Source organism: Diadema antillarum, unplaced genomic scaffold (assembly GCF_040938485.1).
Source record: "Diadema antillarum isolate AM-2024a unplaced genomic scaffold, OU_Dant_1.0 seq00000589_RagTag, whole genome shotgun sequence".
Taxonomy (NCBI): domain Eukaryota; kingdom Metazoa; phylum Echinodermata; class Echinoidea; order Diadematoida; family Diadematidae; genus Diadema; species Diadema antillarum.
The window spans coordinates 58,056-78,128 of record NW_027271521.1 but is presented as its reverse complement, the minus strand read 5'-3'; positions in this window follow the sequence as shown (position 1 = coordinate 78,128).

The window sequence follows — 20,073 nt, the reverse complement described above, 5'->3', positions numbered from 1 at the left end:
GCTTCCGGCTAAGCCCACACGAAGCCCACAACCCAGAGACCCTTGGGAGGTATGTTCCGAAAATGATATATGGTGTCAGCCTACGCCTCCAACCGACCATGACGGGTGCCCGTGAAAATATGCATCCCACTCCCAACAAAAATCTATAATTTACTTATTATTATCCCTTCGCTGCAACAACACAGCAGATGATTATCATTGTTTCTAAAACTAACCCTTCCCTTTCTTAACCTTAGCATACAAAAAGGGTAACTTTCCCTTTTTCTTATAACATTATAATCTCATTTTACAATTGTCACGGGTGACTTTCCCTTAAAATACATTACAGATCATTAAACTAATACTACTAGTACCCATACAAACGCTGGGCATTGGCAGTTGTCACTGCCATCAGCCGGGCCAGAGGGAGACCCCGGATGTCGGCCACCAGCCTGCCCACATCACCCAGGAAGCGTGGCATGTTGTAACGCATACCTGGGTGAGGGGCGAGGTGGGGCGCATCAGTTTCCAGAAGGAGACGGTCTAGGGGGATCTCCCTCACTGCCGCCCGCTGGGGATCTGCCAGGGACCGGACGAGCGCCGACACCCCAAAATAGCAGTGGGGAAATCGGGCCGTCCAGGCCCTGACCTGGAGGCTATCTCCACTAAAAGAGTGGAGGTGGATCCGTTGATCCCCAGGGCAGCTCCGCTGGAGAAGGCGCCGGCTGATGGCATGGACGCCCGTCTGGTCACCCACACCCCGGAGGTGGAGGATCAGAATCCTGCCCCTCGTCCCTAGATCAAGGAGGGCCCTAAGCAGGTTCTCCTGCTCTGGCCACTGCCGGGGGGGCACGGTGAAGTCTAGCCCGACTTCACTAAGCCCGATTACCTGGGGGTGACTTAGATGGTGCAGGAGTGCCCGCCAATGTTGGTCGGTGAACGTGGAGGCCTTTTTGGGGTGGATCCCCAAGGCGAGCTTCCATGCATTGCCCCCGTCCTGAGCCGCCACCACCCGGTCCACGAAGTCGGGGTCGAGGTAAGTCTCGGGGTCGCAGTAATTGAGTACCCCCCCGACCAAGTGCACCGGGTGGACGGGGTCCCTGCCGGGGTTCGGTTGACTCCACATGTGGTTGCATAACCTATCTGGATGGAAATGAGAGTCGAAACCCGGCAGGGGCTCAGGAGCGGGGACAAGCCTCAGCAGGCCCCGGCCCCGACCCATGGCTGGAGCTGGCGTCATCCTGATGACTGCTTCCAGCCCTTGGGCGGAGCCTCTACCCCGGGCCATCCCCGCCCATGCCCGAGCCACAGCTTGGGAGGGCTGGGGGGCCGGGGCTTGGGGCCCACTGGACCTCGCCTTGAGGCGTCGTGCTCTCCTCCTGTGTGTTCGCCTCCTCGCCCCCGTGGGAGGTACCGCCAGGGGTGGAGGTGAAGGAGGAAGGGGTGGAGGGGGTGGAGGAGGTGGAGGAGGTGGAGGAGGTGGAGGAGGTCCTGCCTCTACGAGTCCCCCTGTGTCCTTCGGCTCCCCTCCCGGCTCTTCCGCGTCAAACACACGTAGGTCCTCCATGACCTCAAGTAGATCGTCCATGGTGATGACCTGCAAGATGAAAATGGTACATAAGCATAGCCCACATTCATATAAAAGCGCTATTTCTTCTGCTTACAGAAGGGGCAAAAATACTTGTCTATGTTCATGCTGTCTGCCTCCGTGATACGGACGCAGGCACCATGGAACCATTCATCACAGCCGTCACACTGGATCATAAGGGAACCATCATCCGGCTTCCTGCAGAAGCAGTACAGGTCTTTCCCAAAGTTACTTTTGGGGATCTCACTGAGATCTGTACACCCCTTGAGTCTATCGTGGTTCACAGTAAACACCTTGTTCCTGTATATGACTCGATATAAATAGGGAGTGTACCTTTTGTGGATTACGGCAGGACCCTTCCATGGGGATAGTAACTTCTTGCACTTTCCCTTGGGGGTACCTGAATCCAACAAGTAGACCCTGTCTCCCTCCCGAAACTGGCGTAGATGTGTTTTTACATCATAGTCCCTCTTCATCCGTCTCTGTGTCGACTGGAGTGTAGTTCGGGCAGTGTCATGTGCCCGACGAATATTCTCCGCCAGTGTAGATGAATATTCGTCCAGTGATCCGACTGGGACGGATGGGGGAAGGGGGAAGACTAGTTCTGCGGGCTGGTTGGTTTCCCGACCTAGCATCAGCTGGTTTGGTGTGAATCCGGTGCTGCGATTCACAGTGGAACGAATGGCCCCTGCTATTTGAGCAAGATACTGGTCCCACTGGCGTTGGGACTTATCAATATAGCAGCGTACTGCATCCATCAAGGTTCGGTTGAATCTTTCAACCTGCCCGTTGGCTGATGGCCTGTAGGGAGTTGTCCTTGCCTTGTGGATGTGTAACAGCTTGCACATATTGGTGAACAGCTTGCTCTCAAAGTTTCTGCCCTGGTCAGTGAAGATCTGGAAGGGGTACCCAAACCGACAGAAAAATTCATTGACTGCGGCCTGGGCTGTGACTTCAGCTGTCTGCGAGGGCAGGGGGACGCATTCTACCCATTTGGTGAACTGGTCCACCATCATGAGAATGTACTCATTGCCCTGTGTGGTTTTGGGCAGTGGGCCAATAAAGTCCAGGTGTACTCGCTCCATGGGGGCTCCCGCATGATAGTTTATCAAGGGGTGCCTCCCATACCTGACCGTTTTCTTGTTCCGGTTACAGGTGGTACACCTCTTGATATACTCCTGAATGTCACGTGACATGCCATACCAGAAGTATTTGGACTTTAGTTTGCTTTTTGTTCTAGTCACACCTGCATGTGCTGCGGAGGGCAGGTCGTGATTTACTTTCATCACCTCCTGCTGCAATGATTTTGGCACCACTAGCACAGACTCGTCATCGTCCTGTTTTTGAATGATGCCGTCCTTTAAGAAAAACATGTCTCGGTTGATCCAAAGGAATTTGCTGGCGGGCTCCAACAAGAGAATTGTGCCCTCGTCCGGCTCTTCCTTACTGACTAACCACCTACGTAGAAGGGACAGTTGGGCGTCTGCCTCCTGCTCTTTTTGTAGGGAGTCTGTTGAGTCTAAGTCGACTGGGCGACTGGGGGCGGTTTCGTCAGCTGCCACTCCATTAATGGACAGAGAGGGGGAACCTTCCTGACAATCTATGTCTAAATGGGTGATTAAGAGGTTCCCTTCTACACTCTGATCCACTGTGATCTCCGAGATGTTATTTCTTTGTGCTAGTGGAACAGCGTCATCTATGACATCAGCAAAAAGGGACCAGTTGTTATGTGCCTTTCTGCAATATGAACATCCACCACAGGGTAGATCATCGGGCTCCATGCCTAGGCGATAATTCTCACAGAGAAAATCACCCTGGGGCATGCGCGATAATGCGTCTGCATTCTGATGCTTCGTACCGGGTCGATGTTCAACCTTCATGTCATATTGGCTAAGTTCTTCAAGCCAACGGGCCAATTGACCTTGTGGCTCCTTGAAGTTCATCAACCATGTCAAGCTCCCATGGTCAGTGCGGATTGTGAAGTGTTTACCCAACAAGTAGTGTCTGTACTGACGTGTAAACCTCACGACCGCGAGCAGTTCACGCCTAGTGACGCAGTACCGTCGCTGCTCCGGGGACAGGGAGCAACTGCCATAAGCAATCACTCTCTCTTGTCCCTCCTGGACCTGAATGAGTTCAGCACCTATAGCTGTACCAGATGCATCGGTATCCAGGATGAAGGGGTCTACAGAGTTGGGCAGTGCAAGGACAGGGGCAGTGGTCAGTAGTTCTTTTACCTGATCAAAGGCGGCCTGGTGGTCAGCTTCCCAGCGAAACTCCCATTTGCCGGTGAGGCCATACAGCGGCCCTACTACCTCGGCATAGTTTTTCAGGAAGACGCGGTGATAGTTGACCAAACCGAGGAACTGTTCCACCTCTTTACTGCATTTAGGTGTTGGCCAGTCCAAGACGGCCTTGATATGCTCGTCTTTTAGGTACAGGCCGTCAGCGTCCACCTCCCTGCCAAGAAACTCCACACGACGTTGGAAAAAGGAACACTTCTTGGGCTTTAGTTTGAGCTTAAAGTCCCTGAATCGTTCCAGGACCAATCTGAGATTGTTGACATGGTTCTCAAAAGAGTTACCGAGCACCACTACGTCGTCCAGAAATGCCAAAGCAATGTCCCAATTCAGCCCTCTGAGGACGAGGTTCATTGCCCTGGAGAAGGTCGCGGGAGCATTGCATAGGCCAAAGCCCATGCGCACAAACTCGTACAGCCCATGCTTTGTGAGAAAGGCTGTTTTCTCCCGGTCTTGTTTTCGGACGTTTACCTGCCAATACGCAGAGTTGGCGTCGAGTTTGGAGAACCAAGAGTTTTCAGCCAGAGTGTCCAAACACTCATCAATGCAAGGAAGGGGGTATACGTCCTTTTTTGTGACTTTGTTTAGTCTACGGTAGTCGATACACCATCGGACGCCACCATCTCGCTTCCGTATCAGCACTGGGGGGGATGCCCATTCGGACACTGAGGGCTTGATCACTCCGGCCGACAACATCTTGTTTAGAAGTGCTCGTTCCTCTTGAATGAAATTCATGGGTGTGCGCCTCATCTTCTGCTTGATGGGGGTTGCACTACCCGTATCAATGGAGTGGGTGACCTCAGTGAAGTTCCCTAGGTCAAATTCGTCTTTGGCGAAGACGCATTCAAATTCAATAAGTAAATCCCTAAGTACCTTTTGTTCTGCAGGTTCAAGTTGTACCGAGGATCTTTCCCACAAACCTTGCAAATGAGGGGGGATTTTGTCCTCGGTAACGTTAACTTGATGGACCTGCATATTGTCTGACATATCACTATTGGGGGGCTGGATAACTGAGGCTTCCTGGGCTTGCCCAATTACCTGGTCCCTTCGCCAACGTATGTGATTGTCTGTTGGATTCAGAGACGGGGTCCATGCCATCAGGACGGGGGCAATGATAACAGAAAAATCACAAGAATGTCGCTCAAAATATTCGAAAGAGACTCTATGAACCAGCACACCCAAACACACACACAAATCGATTGAAAACGTGCACTTACCGAGCTCCCGTTCGTCTCGAATCCGGTTAAGGTTCTCGGCTGAAAGGTTCACAGGATCCTCCTCGGAAAATGCCGTTGTTATATAAGGTTCCCGAAATTCGGGAGACTTAAATAACTTACAAAATAAGGAAACGAACTAATCCTAACCTAATGCTCTAACGGAACAATATTAAACTAATTCCCGTATCCACGTAGTATCTTCAAAAAAATCCGGTTACATACCACATTTATACGCAAAAAAGAAGAAAAAATCTATATATAAATATCTACTAAATAGCTATTAAGTCCAATCTATTATCACAGTAATCGAAAATCGACTCGGAAACTCCGTACTAGAAAAGGGTAGGTGGCAGGAGTCCTAAACTCCCGCCAAAACGCAACCCTGGAATTCTCGGCACGCCGTGAGACAATGAAATGGTAAACGGACAAAAACTCCTACTTTGCTTATAAATAGCCTGCGCGGGAACCGATTCTATGCCTTAATGTCCCACTCAAATACCCAGATATCCCCTTAATTGTTTAAATCTGCTATATTTCTACGGAAAAATCTTCCCCAAGAATAATATCAAGTGCCCGGGGACCTAAGAAATCCTAAAATATTCACACTAGTCATAAGCGGTACTTACAAAAACGCGTAAACTTTATAAAACGAATATATATAGAGAGAGACCGAAAAGAAACTCTTGCCGGTATCTTTTACCGAAAAGACCCACAAAAACGCAGTTTCTTTTTGCTCGCAGCGCCACTGTTGTGAAATGGCCGATATTGCCTACTCACCTATGGTATGGGCTTGTCAGGTATCAGCCTGGTGGCGAGTTGGCGGTCAGTAGTTCAGCTGCAATTGGGGTTGTCTCTCTGTCTTAGGTTCGTCCGTCGGTCTGCCTGGGAAAACTGTCCGGGCGTCCCTTGACACCTCGGCGGGGTCATTCATCCGTGGATCGTCTGCTGATATACGGGCACGTACGCGCGCCCGCACGTGGGGATACATTGTTATATCTCACTACACATTGTTATCTCTCACTACATTTCTTTGTTCTCAAGGGGGCATGTGATGCAGTTGCTGTTTGAATTATCTCAATCAGTTCAATTCAAAGTACAACACATTTGATTATAGTAATAATAAAACATAGGTTGTGATAATCTTACATAGTTGGACACAGCCAAGAAGAAAATTGTCTTGTGGTGCGCCCTGATACACCATACTGAATAATATGTGATGTTTTGATTGGTTCAAAGTTTAGATAATACGCGCATGCTTGGAAACGGCTCATGAATAATGCATATTCGCTATTAACAAGAACGGGATGATACTACGTGATGAGCGCAGCGCCTGTTGATAAAACGATGAAAGAAAAAGCCCGGTGATTGTACATAAACTAGAATGATGATACCGGTAATGAATGTGAAAGCTTGAAGTGCTTATCTGTGAGATCTACGATAAATCACGGCCCTCTCACTAATCGGATGGAGGACGATATATGGGGATATTTCACAGCGAAAGTGAAGACGAGAACAATGCACTGTCCCACCTATAGCGTTTGAGGTGAGTTGATGTTATGTCGTGCCATCTCTATTATAACATGTTAGCTTCTAACACTGTAACAGTAACAGTAATACCATTAGTTTACACTTTATTACAGGCATGGATGGATGCGGACTGATGAAATGGAGCATGAAGCACCCAGACTTGAGCAAAGACTTGGATGATATACACCTATCTCATGCTGACTTTGCCACAAAATAATCATGTATGATATTGTTTTACCCTAGGTTAGAACCTCCTCTGAGTCCTAATGCTCTACACTGAGCTGTGAAGACTGGATATTAGATTAAAATTACGAAGGAAAGTCACAAGGGATTTTACCAGCTGATCTTTGTGATGAAATCATTGAATAAAATTTACAAGACGTTTACACATTTACAGAGTTCCTCCACCTCTATATGGTCTAGTCCATGGCATTGGTGATACAGATCTGTTTGTTTCTTATCCCAGTAGCAGTACCTGGTATGGCTCGATCCCTGTGTCAGCTGCCAAAGCCAAAGGAATTGCCTTGTACAGTAAAATAATGCCAACAACTTATCTGCTTGGCTCTCGTGTTCAATGTACTCACTACAAAGTTAGTTGAACCAAGGCATTTGTGACTAGACCAGGTCAGCTGACATCAACATTTACATTTCATATCCTACTCTTGTAAATGCCATCGCCTTTAGGCCCTACTGTTGCATAAATAAATAAATAAATAAATGAAAAAAATGGTCTTGTAAAGCCAGAAGTTTTCGTGTGCATTAGGCCTATAATTTTGTGAAATTTGCTAGAGCCAAGGTTCACAAAATTAAAATGCTGGTGGAAGTTTATGTCTACACTACTGTAAAATGAGGAATGTTTGTCTGTATTTTAATTTCGCAAATTTTGCAAGAGCGAAGATTCAAGAAATTAAAATGTATGCAAAATTTCTTGCCTAAACTATATGCATTGAATGCCAGTGGCAATTTGCGAAAATTTCATGCCACAATTATATCGTGTCTTACAGTGAGTGCCAACAGCAATTTGCGAGAATTTCATGCTGCGAAGACTCCATGCCACCAATATGTCTGGTTTTACAGTAATTTGCATGAAAACTTATACTTTAAGGTAGATTCAAGAGACAAGGTACATTATTTATCTATCTTTTTCTTTTCTTTTTTTGAATTCCCACATAAGTATCCCTTGGCTTTGTACCGTCTCAGTCTTTCATGACAGTTTTTCCTTCGTGACTACTTTGTGTTTTCTTTTATCCTGTATGTTTGAATGTTTAATTGTCAGCCAAGTACAGTAACATGTTGCTGCACCCAGAAAAAAAGAAAAAGGTTTACGGACTTGGTATATAATGACCTAGCATATGAAACAAATTTTGTGATGCGAAATAGATATCTTTTGATTTCTCCATTTAAAACAAAATCTAGCATTTTTATAATCCATTTCACTATTTGTGTATGAATCTCAACATATATTGTGATTTGTTTAAATTCTATTCAAACTTGCATACCATATATATCAATGTGAGGATATTTAATACTAATGTTTGTGCTGCTCTCCTGTAGGGCTCATGTCATTTTAATTTCCTAGCCTGTCTTTGCCACATACCCATTTCAATGCCTCGATGAAGTAGGCAGCCACTGGGAAAATGCCATATTCCAAGTAGCACTAGGTAGGACATTGAACTGGGTAGGATTTGAACAGGTAATCTTGTATCTCAAGCCAAGAGCCTCATACACTACCATAATAGTATTAGACGGATCACATTCTTGATGTAATAGGAGAATGTGGGTTTTGAGAAGTTGATATTGTACTTGTAATGATACCCCAGTTCTGTGGAGCTCATGTAAAGAAATTGTAGATGAGTATAGAGGTGATATTGACACCTGCACTTTTTGTGCCAAAGAATGCTTTCTGTCGTGAATCATTATTTATGAGCACCTCCCCGTAGCATCTCATAGTGTTACATTATTATTATATCTGTCATAAAGGAAGGGTTAAAAAACTTCTTGAATTTGGTCAAAAGTTTGACTTATGGGTAGAAACTGCAGAGAGAATTGTTTTTCAACTCGGCCGAGTCGTTTCTTCAAAAGGCAAATTATACTGATCAACTACATTAAATGAAATATGCCTGACCCCTTAACATATCAAACACTGTGAGTTCTTTTCCCCCTACAATGCAGTCAATAAAAGTAATCAAGTCTGAAACAACAGTAAAGCATCATAAAGACTGGTTTCTTGTACCATACCACATAGAGGAGTCAGTAAATCAAAATCATGTGCCTGCCATTTCAATTTGCAGTGACTTAGAGCATGAGGAATCCATTTTGACACATGAGTAGATATCTATCTGGCCTTACACTACAGGAAAAAAAAAATGGAAATAGAGCTGTGATCAACTCGAAGATAAGATTTATGGTTTGAATACATTATGACTGACAATCTTCTTTGTCCACATCTTCTCGGCTTTCAAGACATGCTAACTCTCTCTGAGTAAAACTATGTAAAGTTTAAATGTCTAAAAGTATGTTGACACTTCTCCCACCTCTGTAAATATTGTAACCTTGTAAGTGATAAATACATTTAAATTATCAACTCAGGGAAGAGATTTGCAGTTGCATACATCAAGAGTGACAATTCAGTTTGTCTCCATTTACTATGGCTTTGTAAGTGAGCTAGGAATTATGTGGACACTTCCCAGATTCCCACCTTAACTTTAACATCTATAGTGACATTGTGAACACAAAATGTATGACACTGATCTACTCGGAGATAAGATCTGCAGTTGAATGCAGTCTGACTGAAAACCTAGTTTGTCTTCACTTTCATTAACCCATTGAAGATTCTATGAGCAGATTCTAATGTAACGCATGTAATGTTTCCCATAGACACCTGCCCAAGTACACTCTGAACTATTAGTAGTCTTCAGTGGGTTAAGCTTGGAAAGGAAACGGCAAGCTCTGGTCAAGAAGAGCTTTGCCATCTTCATGTTGACATAAAACGCATAAAGTTTTATAAAAGAAACAGTATGTTGAAAGTGGCATTTAATAAATTCAGATTCAGCATCATAGGAAAGTTAATGAATTGTAAATTTGTACTATCTTTCTTTTTTTTTTTTTTTTTTGGGGGGGGGAATTGATATTGATTCCAAGCTTCCCCTCATTTGCAAATAAGAGTAAGCAGTGATGTTACTACATCACAACTATCATTAAGGTTCACACAGACATCTATTTAGATAAATATCGGTTTGTGTGTTTTTGCTTGTTTTTTGGCTAGTTCAGCAACTGCTGTCATTTCAAATGTAGTAGGGCCTAATTACTTTAGCAGCGATGACAATGTTTCAATAATAAGAAGGGCACATGATTTCCTGGTTATTTCTTGTAAGTAAAAAAGGAAAAATAAGCAAAGATTTATGTGTATGTTAGTTGGGAACTGTGTATGTTGATACACCTAGTACCAAATTGCTGAATTTGTTCTACTTTGTATGGTGATACACCTTACCAAATTGCTAAATTTGTGCTATGTACGCAACTATTTCATGCGACCATTTTTGCGTCTTCAAACACTATTGCTTTCTTAATTTGCATCCAATTCCAATAAAACTTTAGCAGTTTTGTCCTCTTTATTTTACTCTTTGTATTGGTCAGTGTAACATTGTACATTTGTACAATGTACCTTGTGACCTTGTCGGTGATAAATGCATAAATTTCTACCTGAAGAACATTCCTTCTCTTTTTTTTTCAGAATGATGAATGTGATACTGGTACTCAATAACATACCACCCCCTCTTCAGGGAAGCCCAACTGGGGAAAACAAAAAGTAGAGATATTGAGTGATTTGCTGGAATTATTCCCTGAGGGCCCACTTGGGGGAGAGTCAATGTCAAGTTGTTTAGCAGTAGTGGGGGATGTCCAATGGGAGACACAACTATTTTGCATGAATCAATTGCACAGTCATGTTGGAATGTTAAGGTAAGTGCTGCTATTCTAACATATTTTAAAGACTGCCTTTCCTTTTCCTTCCCTCATCAAAACCTGCTTCATTGAATACTATATTAAAGCTGTTTTTCATCTGCACTTTTTTTTTTCTTGTATGGGTCCATCACTATTGTTGGATTATTTCTCCCTTTGCAAACTTTCTTCTTTTTTTCTTTTTGGTTACCACCCTCTAAAAAATGATGTATTTTCTCTTGAACTACTTTCACGTGGAAGGAGAGGTCACATATTTCTGGTTGTGCTTCACATCCAAGATCGCTTAATAAGCCAAAATTCATTGATGAGATCATGTTCATTGATCATTGTCCAAGGTTCCAGCATCTGTTTGAAAAGCTGCCAGAGTAAAACAAACAAAACAAAACAAAACAAAACAAATTAAACAAAACAACATCAGCAACAACAAAATCCAGCAGATGTTTGTACTTTTTAGTTGTTTGTGTTTTCCTATCTCATATCTCAAACTGTTGGCAGATTTACATATAAAGCCTGCCGCGCACTACACGATTTTGCCCCAATTCACCGGTCTTAAGACCTTGGCTAGAAGTGTGACGTCACAGTCTTGCCAGTTTCCAGTTGTACGACTGGGTCTTAGCGCCAGTCGTAGAGATTTGACATGTTGAATTTCTATGACCGGTCGTAGGCTTTCAGCCATTCACAATGCAGTAAAATGCAAGCGCACGCAGTGCCCACTGCGCGCGCTTTACAGTCGTAAGCCTACTCGTAAGGTTTGGTCGTATAGTGTGCGGTGTCTGGTCGTACGACTGGTCTTTTTTTTTATTTGATTTGATTTGATTTGATTTATTGGTTTCTGTATCATCATATGTACATATGTATACACATTCATGTACAAACATAAATATAAGTTGTTCGCAGAGTATTTTCTTGTTCATTGCCTGTACGACTGGTCTTAAGACCCAGCTTGGCTTAAGACTTTAAGACCAGTCTGATCGTGTAGTGTGCGATGGCCTTTAGACACTATCAATCATCAAAAAAACTTAAGGGCTTTTTACACTTGTAAAATTTTGCTTAGCCCCGGACCAACGGTGGGGCTAAGGGGGGGCCTTAGCCCCACCGTTGGTACGGGACTATCCTTAGCCCACTTTCTGTTTACACTCGTTTTTGCCAAAGTGGGCTAGCCCCACCGATAGTACGGTACTATCTGGCCCTGCAAAATAGCAGGGGTTAGCACCGCAATTGCGGTGCCAAGCAAGTGAGTGTAAACAGAACGGAAAAATAATCCTGGGCTAAGCGACGGAGACGAAGTCCTACCCTCACTGACCAATCAGAAACGAGGTAATCAAGTGCTGCCGGTGCGTGCGTGTACGTGTACAGTACACAGCGTATTTATGAATATTCATGTGGTTTGGAAAGTCCGGGGCTAAGAAATACGAGTGTAAAAAGGTCAGTTTTCTCCTTAGCCCCGGACAAGAGATAGTACGGGACTAATTGGCGAGTGTAAAAAGCTGAAAAGATTGGTACGGGACTAACGATAGTCCTGGGTCAGAGAAAGTCCGGGGTTAAGAAACACAAGTGTAAAAAGCCCTTTAGAATAGTCAACTTCTCTCCCAAATGCAAGGTTGTATTAATAAGAACATTTGGTTAACAGAGTGAGAGAGACAAAAAAATTGCACATTGTACAAAACAGAAAAATGTCATTCCAAGGTTAGATGTATGTGTCTGCAGAAATTGATAGATTTGAAGTGACTGACTTCTTATTTCATGGGGAGATTGTTTTTTAAAGCTTCAACAGGTGTTGGTGAAGTGTTCTTGCAAGGAGTTGTGGCATTGGTTTTATAGTGTACATAGAAGAGAGAAAAATAACTCTTGTTTCCAGCCTCAGGGCCCATGGAGGTTGCATACATGTGTTCATGACCAAAATTGATTCAAAGAATCCATCAACAGTTAACAAAATGTTGCACTTTCTGATCAGGATTCAATTTCTTTCCTACTTTTTTTTTAAGATGATGTGAGGAAAAAAAAATTATAAACCTCTACCTACAAAGAGTAAGATGAAAATGAGGACAACACAAAAATGTGATGTATATTACATGTATATGTTCATGACTAAACAATGAATAAAAAAAATAAGTAAAAAAAAATTCTCTTCATGATGACTTTTATGTCCTATTTTTTAGAATTTTTTTTCTTCATATAGCAAACTGATGCACTGCGGGGGATGCATGCCTGCATGGGCATCTAGATGGTCTAAACAATTCCACACTGTTTTTTTTTTGAATAATTTCAAAGGGATCTTCCATCTTGATATCATGTTGCTTTGTATGAAAAAAAAAATCAGAGAAGTAAATCAGTGAAACTTTTGGAAAAGAAATCAAACACAGAAATAGTTATGAACTGTTTAAAGGTTAGAGAGTGTTGACAAATTGGCAACTCTGTGCAACGCTGGTGGTGAGCAGTTCTCCATACGAATTGCACACAAAATATACTAATTTTCATTTTTTCTCCAGAGAAATATTTTCTTCAAACTGTGATACTTGAGTAACACTTTCTTTTGCATGTCCTCCTCAGTGGATAACTTCTGTCTGTGCCCAAATATTTGAGGAAAATTAACATAAGTGAAAACCAAAGGGCGAGCTTCTCACCACAGTCTAGGGCTCACACGGGTAAATAATTCCCCATAGAGACATGTGTTAAAATTCAAATTTCAAAAAAATTCTGTAAAATAGCTGGGAGAAATGAGGTGTTTCATCTTCACTAACCTGAATAAGTGAGATATTACCTTTCATCCATCAGATTGCCAGGGTGGGTTGTTCTGCTCTAATTCTGTCCAGGGGTCCGCAAAGCCAGACTACGAGTTCTTGTCACTCAAAAAATCACCTATTTTCCGTACACGTACCGAATGAAATATAGTCCCCTCAAATTCCATCAGAAAAGCTTTCATCTTCCAACCAAAATGCAGTATGTAGAGGAATTCATACTCAATATCTACAGCTATTCAGTTTTTTGCCAAACTACATCATTGATTTTTGATTAATTTTTTTCTTCATTTATTTTGGTATCTTTGATACGAATTTGTGAAGGGGTCTGGGACAGTCCATTTTATTTACAGGTGTGAGCCCTATAGTGGAGGTCATATTTCTTATTTGACTTTTAAACATCATAAATGTGTTTTTTATGATATTTGCCCCTACATCATATGAGAAATTACACTTTCAAGGATTATAAAGCTTCTCAAAGGGACACTTTTAGAAAATCATGCCCTTTCGGTTTTTTTTTTAAATAAATCTTGCAGTTTTGATCAGTTCTTCATAAGATGAATACATAGATCCAGGCAGTTATCCTTGATTGTGGGTGTGTCATCATCACCTTATAGCCTACAAAGTACTTGATAAGACTTTGTTTTGTCAAACAGACTAACTTTATGTATTTTGAGCTGTTTCAGTGGTAGCCAAAACAAAGAAATACATTAAAATAACACAGTCATTCAAAGTTGTGTGATACTGATGACTGACTGCTATGTACTAAGATCTAATGACAAGAACATAATATTAAGAAAAGAAATAGTAGCAAGGCAGAGTTGAGGAGGGGGGAGTAGAGGAGAGAGGTAGAGAGAGGGGGGTAGGGAGGGGAAGGGGAGGGAGGAAGAGATCTGACACAATACAAGATACACAATACAAGATAACACAGTCATTCAAAGTTGTGTGATACTGATGACTGCTATTTACTAAGATCTAGTACCACAAGAACATTATTAAGAAAAGAAATTGTAGCAAGATAGAGTTGGGGGGGGGGGGGAGTAGAGGAGAGAGGTAGAGGGAGGGGGGGGGGGGGAGTAGGGAGGAGAAGGGGGAGGGAGGAAGAGAGATCTGACACAATACAAGATCAACATAAACCAGCAGAGCTTGTATGGGATGAATACTTCCCATAGTTGCATGTATTGCGTGCATTCTCTATAGGGCTCACACGGGTAAATAATTCCCCATAGAGACGTGTGTTAAAATTCAAATTTCAAAAATTCTGTAAAATAGCTGGGAGAAATGAGGTGTTTCATCTTCACTATCCTGAATAAGTGAGATATTACCTTTCATCCATCAGATTGCCAGGGTGGGTTGTTCTGCTCTAATTCTGTCCAGGGGTCCACAAAGCCAGACTACGAGTTCTTGTCACTCAAAAAATCACCTATTTTCCGTACACGTACCGAATGAAATATAGTCCCCTCAAATTCCATCAGAAAAGCTTTCATCTTCCAACCAAAATGCAGTATGTAGAGGAATTCATACTCAATATCTACAGCTATTCAGTTTTTGCCAAACTACATCATTGATTTTTGATTAATTTTTTTCTTCATTTATTTTGGTATCTTTGATACGAATTTGTGAAGGGGTCTGGGACAGTCCATTTTATTTACAGGTGTGAGCCCTATAGTGGAGGTCATATTTCATATTTGACTTTTAAACATCATAAATGTGTTTTTTATGATATTTGCCCCTACATCATATGAGAAATTACACTTTCAAGGATTATAAAGCTTCTCAAAGGGACACTTTTAGAAAATCATGCCCTTTAGGTTTTTTTTTAAATAAATCTTGCAGTTTTGATCAGTTCTTCATAAGATGAATACATAGATCCAGGCAGTTATCCTTGATTGTGGGTGTGTCATCATCACCTTATAGCCTACAAAGTACTTGATAAGACTTTGTTTTGTAAAACAGACTAACTTTATGTATTTTGAGCTGTTTCAGTGGTAGCCAAAACAAAGAAATACATTAAAATAACACAGTCATTCAAAGTTGTGTGATACTGATGACTGACTGCTATGTACTAAGATCTAATGACAAGAACATAATATTAAGAAAAGAAATAGTAGCAAGGCAGAGTTGAGGGGGGGGGGAGTAGAGGAGAGAGGTAGAGAGAGGGGGGTAGGGAGGGGAAGGGGAGGGAGGAAGAGATCTGACACAATACAAGATACACAATACAAGATTAACACAGTCATTCAAAGTTCTGTGATACTGATGACTGCTATTTACTAAGATCTAGTACCACAAGAACATTATTAAGAAAAGAAATTGTAGCAAGATAGAGTTGGGGGGGGGGGGGAGTAGAGGAGAGAGGTAGAGGGAGGGGGGGGGGGGGGAGTAGGGAGGAGAAGGGGGAGGGAGGAAGAGAGATCTGACACAATACAAGATCAACATAAACCAGCAGAGCTTGTATGGGATGAATACTTCCCATAGTTGCATGTATTGCGTGCATTCTCTATAGGGCTCACACGGGTAAATAATTCCCCATAGAGACGTGTGTTAAAATTCAAATTTCAAAAATTCTGTAAAATAGCTGGGAGAAATGAGGTGTTTCATCTTCACTATCCTGAATAAGTGAGATATTACCTTTCATCCATCAGATTGCCAGGGTGGGTTGTTCTGCTCTAATTCTGTCCAGGGGTCCGCAAAGCCAGACTACGAGTTCTTGTCACTCAAAAAATCACCTATTTTCTGTACACGTACCCAATGAAATATACTTGTAGTCCCCTCAAATTCCATCAGAAAAGCTTTCATCTTCCAACCAAAATGCAGTTTGTAGAGGAATTCATACTCAATATCTACAGCTATTCAGTTTTTTGCCAAACTACATCATTGATTTTTAATTAATTTTTTCCTTCATTTATTTTGGTATCTTTGGTACGAATTTGTGAAGGGGTCTGGGACAGTCCATTTTATTTACAGGTGTGAGCCCTATAGTGGAGGTCATATTTCTTATTTGACTTTTAAACATCATAAATGTGTTTTTTATGATATTTGCCCCTACATCATATGAGAAATTACACTTTCAAGGATTATAAAGCTTCTCAAAGGGACACTTTTAGAAAATCATGCCCTTTAGGTTTTTTTTTAAATAAATCTTGCAGTTTTGATCAGTTCTTCATAAGATGAATACATAGATCCAGGCAGTTATCCTTGATTGTGGGTGTGTCATCATCACCTTATAGCCTACAAAGTACTTGATAAGACTTTGTTTTGTCAAACAGACTAACTTTATGTATTTTGAGCTGTTTCAGTGGTAGCCAAAACAAAGAAATACATTAAAATAACACAGTCATTCAAAGTTGTGTGATACTGATGACTGACTGCTATGTACTAAGATCTAGTGACTGAACATAATATTAAGAAAAGAAATAGTAGCAAGATAGAGTTGAGGGGGGGGGGAGTAGAGGAGAGAGGTAGAGAGAGGGGGTAGGGAGGGGAAGGGGAGGGAGGAAGAGATCTGACACAATACAAGATACACAATACAAGATAACACAGTCATTCAAAGTTGTGTGATACTGATGACTGCTATTTACTAAGATCTACTTGTAGTACCACAAGAACATTATTAAGAAAAGAAATTGTAGCAAGATAGAGTGGGGGGGGGGGGGGAGTAGAGGAGAGAGGTAGAGGGAGGGGGGGGGGGGGGGGAGTAGGGAGGAGAAGGGGGAGGGAGGAAGAGAGATCTGACACAATACAAGATCAACATAAACCAGCAGAGCTTGTATGGGATGAATACTTCCCATAGACTTGCATGTATTGCGTGCATTCTCTATAGGGCTCACACGGGTAAATAATTCCCCATAGAGACGTGTGTTAAAATTCAAATTTCAAAAAATTCTGTAAAATAGCTGGGAGAAATGAGGTGTTTCATCTTCACTAACCTGAATAAGTGAGATATTACCTTTCATCCATCAGATTGCCAGGGTGGGTTGTTCTGCTCTAATTCTGTCCAGGGGTCCGCAAAGCCAGACTACGAGTTCTTGTCACTCAAAAAATCACCTATTTTCCGTACACGTACCCAATGAAATATACTTGTAGTCCCCTCAAATTCCATCAGAAAAGCTTTCATCTTCCAACCAAAATGCAGTTTGTAGAAGAATTCATACTCAATATCTACAGCTATTCAGTTTTTTGCCAAACTACATCATTGATTTTTAATTAATTTTTTTCTTCATTTATTTTGGTATCTTTGGTACGAATTTGTGAAGGGGTCTGGGACAGTCCATTTTATTTACAGGTGTGAGCCCTCTACATGGAGTTGCCAATTTGTTTTGCTCTCTTATACCCCTTTCAGGTAATCGCGGTTCAATTATCCGCATCCAAATAATGCGGATGAAGTAATCAAAATCGCGTTCATATATCCCATGAAGTGCGCACTACTTTTACGAGCGCCCGTTCATATAACGGTGCGAAAGACAGGAGTATTTGTCATGGTTACTGCGCACGCCTCTATAATGACGTAATGTTTCCGGTGATATATACTCACGTGTATGCACAGCTCTCGCTCAAGCTCAGCAATCAGCGGTTGTGCGGCGGGAAATCGAGTGACCTTTGACCGAACTGTGGAATGTTAGTGCGCATAAGTCGTAAAACGCGTTCATGTATTCTCGATCAACTCCTCATGCTGCAATAATGCGCATAATAGCAGCATCAAAATAATGCGCACTTTTTTACTCCTCTCCGTTCATGTAATCAAAGTTTTACGACTTATTGCTCCTATTATCCACATCCACGATTATTTGTTTGGCCCAGAAAGCATTTAAGATGGCAGGATTAATAGCAGGATCCAGGGATTTAGCATCCAACTGGAGAAGAATCAAGGAGAAAGGACTTTCTACCCATCCCCTCCCCCAAAAGGTTTCTTAATGAGGATGATTAGACAAGTAAATGAGTGCAACAATAACGACAATAGCCATGCCAAAGAAGCAAGACCCTCATCATTTGAAGGCAAAAAAAAAAGAACAGCGGACAGAGAAAAATGATTATGAGGATTTCTAAAATGACCTCCTACTTTCCACTCCTGCCTGATTATTGGGGATAATTTCTGAGGCTTCTTGCCAGGGTTCTGAAGTTTAATAATCCCTAGGCAAGGCCACAATGGGGGACATTAAGGTGCCCTGGGGATTCCGCTCATTCTCTGTTGGAAAAGGTACATCACTACGTTAGATTTACTAAATCAGAGTGTTTGTGCTTTCTTCTATTCATGCAGCAATGATTAACTGCAAAGTTATAGATATCATGACTTTTTGCGACCATCATGTGTATTGGCAGTTGGCTCAGTAGTCTGCTGCTCAGACCTCTGGTGATGAAGCAACCATTAATCATTTGATGTGATTTTTTTTTTTTTTTTTTTGCACTGAGTCAATTTGAGTGAAATTCAGCTGTTGATATTGTTGTCAATAAGAACATTTTTTTTTTAATAGAAATATTTCATGTGTGGTTATTTTTGCACTAGATCATTAGTGAGCAAGTTTCAGAAAAGATCCCATCTCAAAATATTGCATGTATAATATTGTAATTGAGTGGCACAAACTAGTTCTAATAGATTTCTTCATAAATGGCAAAGTTGCACTCTGTAGCAAATGCCAACTTGCCATCTTGTTATCATTGCCATCACTAATATCACTATTTAACTGTGATCACAAGCAACCTTGTACCAGCATCATCTTCATTAATACCAAAATTATCTTTGTTACCATCATCATAAACGTCATTATCACCAACATCACTAGCAACATCATCATCATCAGCATCATCACCAACATTTACAGGGACGCAAACCCAAAGAGCAATTTGGATTGAGTAAAAGCATTAACATTAGTAGAACACATCAGTGAAAGTTTGAGGAAAATCGGACAATCGATGCAAAAGTTATGATTTTTTAAAGTTTTGGTGTTGGAACCGCTGGATGAGGAGACTACTAGAGGTTATGACATATGAGTGGACAAAAATATAAAGAAAATATAAAAGGAATTCCACAAAAGTTCACTTTTCTAGCAAAATGAAAGAGTACTTGACTAACCGCTTTCAGAAAGCAGGGGGAATAAGTGCTACCCCTCACATATGTCAGTATCAAGTTGATGGAATATGTAATTTTCATGAAAAATGAATTTTTAGTGAATTCCCTTTATATTTTCTTTATATTGTAGTCCACTCATACGTCATAACCTCTAGTAGTCTCCTTACCCAGCAGTTTAGAAATTCATAACTTTTGCATCGATTGCCCGATTTTCCTCAAACTTTCACTGATGTGTTCTACTAATGTTACTGCTTTCACTCAATCCGCATTGCTCTTTGAGTTTGCGTTCCCTTTAACATCACCAACATCAACATCACCATCATTATCACTGCCAACGTAATCAACACCACCGAGATCATTACCAATATCATCGTCATCAAATCAACAACCAGAACATCATCACCAACAATACTATCATTATCATCATCATCACCATCATCCTACTCATCATTTTCAAACAAGTGTTATGATTGATTAACGTTGTCATCATTATTGTCAATGGAAGCAAGTCCAGAGGATTAAGACACTTTTGAATAATTCTTGCACTCTTTTCAGTTATCATGGGACAAAGAAGTGAAACAAAAACCAGGTGAACAAAGACAATTTCTCTTGAAGTTGGTTTAATATCTAGATGTCTTCATTGTCAAAGGTAGATTGTGCAGTTGACTCCATTGGTTCACGGTGCACCTTTTAAATTCTT